Source organism: Rattus norvegicus, chromosome 3, assembly GCF_021556685.1.
Source record: "Rattus norvegicus strain SHRSP/BbbUtx chromosome 3, alternate assembly SHRSP_T2T, whole genome shotgun sequence".
Classification (NCBI taxonomy): domain Eukaryota; kingdom Metazoa; phylum Chordata; class Mammalia; order Rodentia; family Muridae; genus Rattus; species Rattus norvegicus.
The window spans coordinates 5972842-5978843 of NC_141536.1; the positions used below are offsets into that span (position 1 = coordinate 5972842).

Genomic DNA, 6002 nt, shown 5'->3' on the forward strand with positions numbered 1-6002 from the left:
TGTCTCTGTCTCTGTCTCTGTCTCTGTCTCTCTCTCTCTCTCTCTCTCTCTCTCGCTCTCTCTCTCTCTCTCTCCCTCTTCATGTTTATGAATAAGGATTTAAGCTCTCAGCCACTGCTCCATTGCCATGCCTACCTGCCTGCTACCATGCTCTCTACCATGATGGTCATGAACTCTAACCCTCTGGAACTGTGAGCCTCAAAACGTTTTCTTGTATAAGTTGCTGTGATCATGGTGTCTTATCACAGAAATTGAAAAATAAATAAGACAGGGGAGAAGTAAATAAATAAGACAGGGAGAAGTAAATAAATAAGACAGGGGGAAGTAAATAAATAAGACAGGGAGAAGTAAATAAATAAGACAGGGAGAAGCAAATAAATAAGACAGGGAGAAGTAAATAAATAAGACAGGGAGAAGTAAATAAATAAGACAGGGAGAAGCAAATAAATAAGACAGGGAGAAGTAAATAAATAAGACAGGGAGAAGCAAATAAATAAGACAGGGAGAAGTAAATAAATAAGACAGGGAGAAGTATTTTTTGCTGCTTACAGCAAAGATGCAAGTTGTAAGTGGGGGAAACAACGTCAGTGAGTGAGGGAGAACGGCACGGATTGTCTTATGTTAAAAGAAAAAAGTATAAATGTGAGGTTAGAAAAATTAAAGACTTAAAAGGTCATTAACTAGTCCTATTAAGTAATAAATGCTTGAAATTTAAAAAAATGACTACTCTATAGAAAACAAGCTGCAGATTCAATGCAAATCCCATCAAAATTACAATATAGTTTCTCACAAATTTGAAAAAAATAAAGTTAAATAACATAAAAGACTCAGTATAGTTTTTAAAAATTCTGAACAATAAGAAACTTTTTTAGGTCATCCCAGATTTCATGTTATACTACATAGCTATAATAATAAAAACAGCATGGTACTAGCACACATTGATCACTGGAATAGGACTGGGAATCCACATATTTACACTGTAAAAGCCACCTGATTTTCGACAAAGAGGTCATAACTATGCATTGGAGAGAAGATGGCTTTCAACAAATAGTGCTGGTCAGACTATTATTCATAGAAAAATGAAACTCATTTCTCATCTCTCGGTCTACACAAAACTCGACTTCAAATGGGTCTAGGATGTCAACATAAGACCTGATAACTTGAATCTGATTGATCAGGAATATAAGATGATATATTTGATGAATATATCAAAGATGTTTGAACTCACTGGCACAGGAAAGAACTTTCTAAACAGGACCCTGATAATACAGGCACTGATATTATCAATGAGTAAATGGGATTTCATAAAACTAAGAAGTTTCTTACAGCAAAGGGCACTTTCATTCTAGTGAAGAGTCAGCGTACAGAATGGGAAAATAGAACTACACATCACAAAGACGGTTAGTGTCTAGAATACATCAGAATTCAAATGGCTAAGTAGTTAGGAAGCAGATGATCCAATTTAAAAATGAGACATGTTACTAAACATAGTTCTCAAAAAATAAAATACAAATGGCTGAGAAACAGTTGTTTGGTTTTATATTCAAAATCCGTAGCCACCAGCGAAATACAAATCAAAGCTACACTGGGATTTCATCTCACCCCAGTCACAACAGCTGAGATCAAAGAAGTAAATGACAACAATGTTGATAAGGATGTGGGAATGGGACACTTACTCACTGCTAGGGGTAGTGCAAACTGGTGCAGCTACTACAGAAATTCTTGTGGAGGTTCTTCAAAAAGCTAAAAATACACATACCACATGATCCAGCCATACCACTCTTCAAATGTCCTTTGAGGACGCCATGTCCTGCTGAAGAGATCCTTGCTCGCCCATGTTCATTGCTGGTGTTCATTGCTCGCCCATGTTCATTGCTGGTTTAATATCCAGGAAACTAAAACAACCTAGATGCCTATCAACTGATGAATGAATATTGAAAATGTTCTTGGCCAGTGAGGTCCACATAGGCCCCCAAATGTTAGTCTATTGCCAACACTCTTGGTTCCTCTAGAATTTGATGGATCTTGTTGCTGAAAACGCCACATAACTTGAGCCATAAAACATGGAGAAACCAAGCTGATACTGACCTCAATGTTTTATCCCTACTGGCAAGCTTTCGTGGTGCTTTGAGGTGCTATGCACACTACTAGAGAAGAAAAGAAAGTATCTATATTAGTAGCTATAAATCCATGAGACACTTCATACCTGAACTACAGTAATCTCAATTGATGTAGACATGTATACTTAAGCATTTGACCATTTATGAATGCTGTTCCCAAGACAGATAAGCCTGTGTATTAGTAGACAGAGGGAGCAGAGATAGTTGGGGAAGAAAGATGTCCCTGTATATCTGGGTACCCTTTTACATGTGCTGATCCCTGTGGTTTCATACTATGACCTGGGGATACAATAATAAACTAATCAGATGTGGCATTAACCACAGCTTGTCCAAGAGGCAGATATGATGCAAATAATCACACACACAAAGGATCTGAGTTGAGGAATTGAGGGTTAGGAAGGGAAGGATGTTACAGTCACATACTTAGGTTGAGGATCTGAGGCAGGAGAACAAGGCAACTGAGAAACTAGGGGAAAGGCCCAGCCCATTTCCAAACTTCCTTTTGGAGAAATCTAGACAGCTTCTCTTTGGAAGGTTTAGGGCCTCTGGTATCAGAAGGAACCTCATCTGAAATTGTTTCAAGCCAAGAAAGGGGTTCTAACATCTAAACCTCATTAGCTCTTCTCTTTACTAATGCTTTTCCCCTTGGTACCTCTTATCTCCATCGTCCCTCCTGTGATGATTTGTATATGCTTGGCCCAGTGAGAGGCACTATTAAGAGGTATGGCATTGTTGGAATAGGTGTGTCACTGTGGGCATGGACTTCAGACCCTCACCCTAGCTGCCTGGAAGTCGGTCTTCTACTAGCAGCCTACAGATGAAGATGTTGAACCCTCAGCTCTGCCTGCACCATGCCTGCCTGGATGCTGCCATGTTCCTGCCTTGATGATAATGGAGTAAACCTCTGAACCTATAAGCCAGCCCAAATTTTATGTTGTCCTTACAAGAGTTGCCTTGGTCATGATGTCTGTTCATAGCAGCAAAACCTTGACTAAGATACTTCCTATTAATCTCTTCCCCTTTCCACACAGCAAGCTAGTGTGAAAGATCACCTACCTAGGGTCCTTGGTGTTCTTTAGAAATGTTTTCTCCATAGCCACAGGTACCCAGATATCTAGAGTCCACAAGATCATAAGCACCAGTTATCCCCATTCTTGCAAGTCTTAGTACTGGGACACTGGACTTCAGGCTTCTTGGGTTTTCTTAGCATCCTATATCAGAACACTGATCTCTTCAGAGCTTTGTAGCTTTGAGTCACGAGCCTAGAAGAGAGTTCTAGGATGGGCAATGGAAGACTGAGGTTCCCTTCTATCATTTCTCCCTCAGGGTTAGGTCACCAGAGAACTCTTCAGCCTAGGGTAATGATCAAACTGTAATCCTCTGGACATGACTGGACTGAGCAGGTACCAGGCTTCAGCTTTCTGCTGTGTAGGCTCGCTCTTCAGTTCAAACCTGTGATAATTTTAGCTAAAACCGTCTAATCCTTCTGTATCTTCAGAGAGCTGATTCTGGAAATCTCTGTGGATATCAGAATCCATGGATACCAAGCCTCTTGTATAAAATTTACAAAGTTCCATAAAACTTAGGTATATCTTCCTGTATACTTTAAATCCTCCCTAGATATATAATACTAAATTCGATGTGTTATGTGATATTGTATTAATTAGGGAATAATGACAAGAAAATCACTATGGAGCTGTGTGTGTGTGTGTGTGTGTGTGCACTTGTGTAAGTTTAGGCATGTACACACTGGCAGACTGTGGAGGTCAGAGGACAATCTCGGATAATTGTCCTTGTCTCCCACCCCATTTTCTGAGAGAGTGTATCTTGCATTTGCCCTGGTATATGCAGGGCCAGCTGGCCAGTGAGACTGTGAGTGATTCTCCTATCTCTGACTCCCATCAGTAACAGAAGTATGCTGGCATTACAAATGTATATACTACTGTATCTATTTTTATTAGATCTCTGGGAATCCAAACTCAAGTTCACATGGTTTCCCAGCAAGCTCTTTACTAACTGAGTCATCTCTCTAGCCCCAAGAGACAATTAAAAAATATTTCTGACCATAGTTGGTTGAATCTACAAGTATAAATCCTGTATCCACAGAAACTGGGGGCCAGTTGTAGTTAATGCTTACTATGTTCTAAACACCTTACATTTGTTACTTCAGTCCTCCTCACAAGTCATCCCCAAAATATGGCGACAAGAGCTTTACCTTCATTGGACAGGTGTTTCCAAAGTCACCAAGATACAGTTTACAAGGTTAAGATTTGAACCTCTGAAAGCCAGACCCTCAGTACCACATGACCTCCTCTTGCCAAATCAGATATGCACACTAGACAGGCTCCACCAGCAACTTCCAGAGTTCCCTCCTAGAGCAGTTTCCCAGGTTTGCAAAGCTGGAGTCTGTAGAGTTTCCAGGTTTGCAAAGCTGGTTCCTGGTTCTTCACAAACATTTCTCTACAAAAGCTCCTTTCTAGTTCCTAGTCAAGGCTAAAAGGCCTAGATAGTCTAGCTTGGTAAACCCAAGCTAACAAGAACAGGAAGTTAAGGCCCCATGGGAAGTCCCTGCGGTTCAGAGTGCCAGGCAGGGATCCTTTTTCACCTCAGGGCCCCAGTGCCTCCCACGCCCATGTCAGAGAGACCTTGGGAATGAGTCCAGATGAACAAACAGCTAGAGGGAAACCAAGGGACTTTGGCCAGGTCCCTCAAGTGTGGGTGATCTGTCCTGTCCCCTCAGAAGAGACAGACCTGCAGGAAGCGAGACTGCAGGCAGCGAGACTGCAGGCAGCATTGTGTTTATCTGCCCTCTCCTTTATCTTCTTGTTAAGGCATTGCCTGGAGCAAGGCCTACTTTAACTGTGCACAATATATAAACCATTTTATGGTCTGCATATCAGTCTAAGACTAGGCAGGGAGTGACAGGCCTTTTTGCTTCTATCAAGGTAAGGTTTAGAAGGGAAAATGACAAGACCAGACTCTCTCAAAGAGTGACTGCCATTCTGAAGCCCAGCCCCAGCGATCATGGGCTGCAGTTACCCACCTATCAGCCTGATGGCTATTAAGCACACAGGAGTTGTCTACTCCTTGGTGGGAGGGAACAGAGGCAAGAATTCAGAGCAGGTTGGTTCTAAACTACAGAGGAACAGGAGTCAGAGAACTGAGAACTTCGGAGTTGGGAGAATGCATCTGGCCTTCTGGAGTGAGCCTTGACAGTGGTACAAAGGTGAAACGAAAGCAGACTTGGAAAAAGGGTAAACCTCTAAGTGATGCTGGGCCACATATGGTGGTGAGAATAATCCTCAGGCCATGAAATATCCCAGCCCAAGTCCTCTTTCTTGCTGTTTCCTGTGATTGTAACATTTGTTCCCTTCCCCAGCTCAAATGCCACCGTTCTCAAAGGGGCTTCCCTGGTCACCTTCTAAGATAGACATGTCATACATTTGATTTCTCCTGTGACCCTTACCCCCATAAGGAATTAGTTTATTTTACTCTTTCCCTCTCCTCTTTCTTTGATTAGAACACAAGTGGCCTTGTCTGGCTTGCAGTCAGTGCTTGTGAGAGTCCTTGTAAGAGCCACAGTCAGGACTAAGTAAGAATGGTGTTTTGAATAAATTTATGTTTGCATGATGGTCTCATAACAGCTGGGTTTGGGGTGATACAAAGGTCCCACCTCATAAAGGTCCAGCACCTTACCCACAGACCTCCAGTTTTATGTAGATAAGAACCAGTTTGGCTTCTGCTAGCCTGAGTCACCCCTCAGGAACCTGGGCCTGGCTTGGCTTCAGTCATCAGCAGCCTACCTCCTAGGGCTGACTGGCCTGTGTAGGAGTATGGGAGTGGCCAGCTCCCCCCTCTTATTCTGCTTAGGTAGCTGGGGAG

General features: G+C 42.2%; 1 protein-coding gene across 1 annotated transcript in view; it reads right to left on the reverse strand.

Moving 5' to 3' along the window:
- Positions 1–6002, reverse strand: part of Il36b (interleukin 36, beta) — a 101826-nt gene that overhangs the window by 85562 nt on the left and 10262 nt on the right. The window lies entirely within an intron of this gene.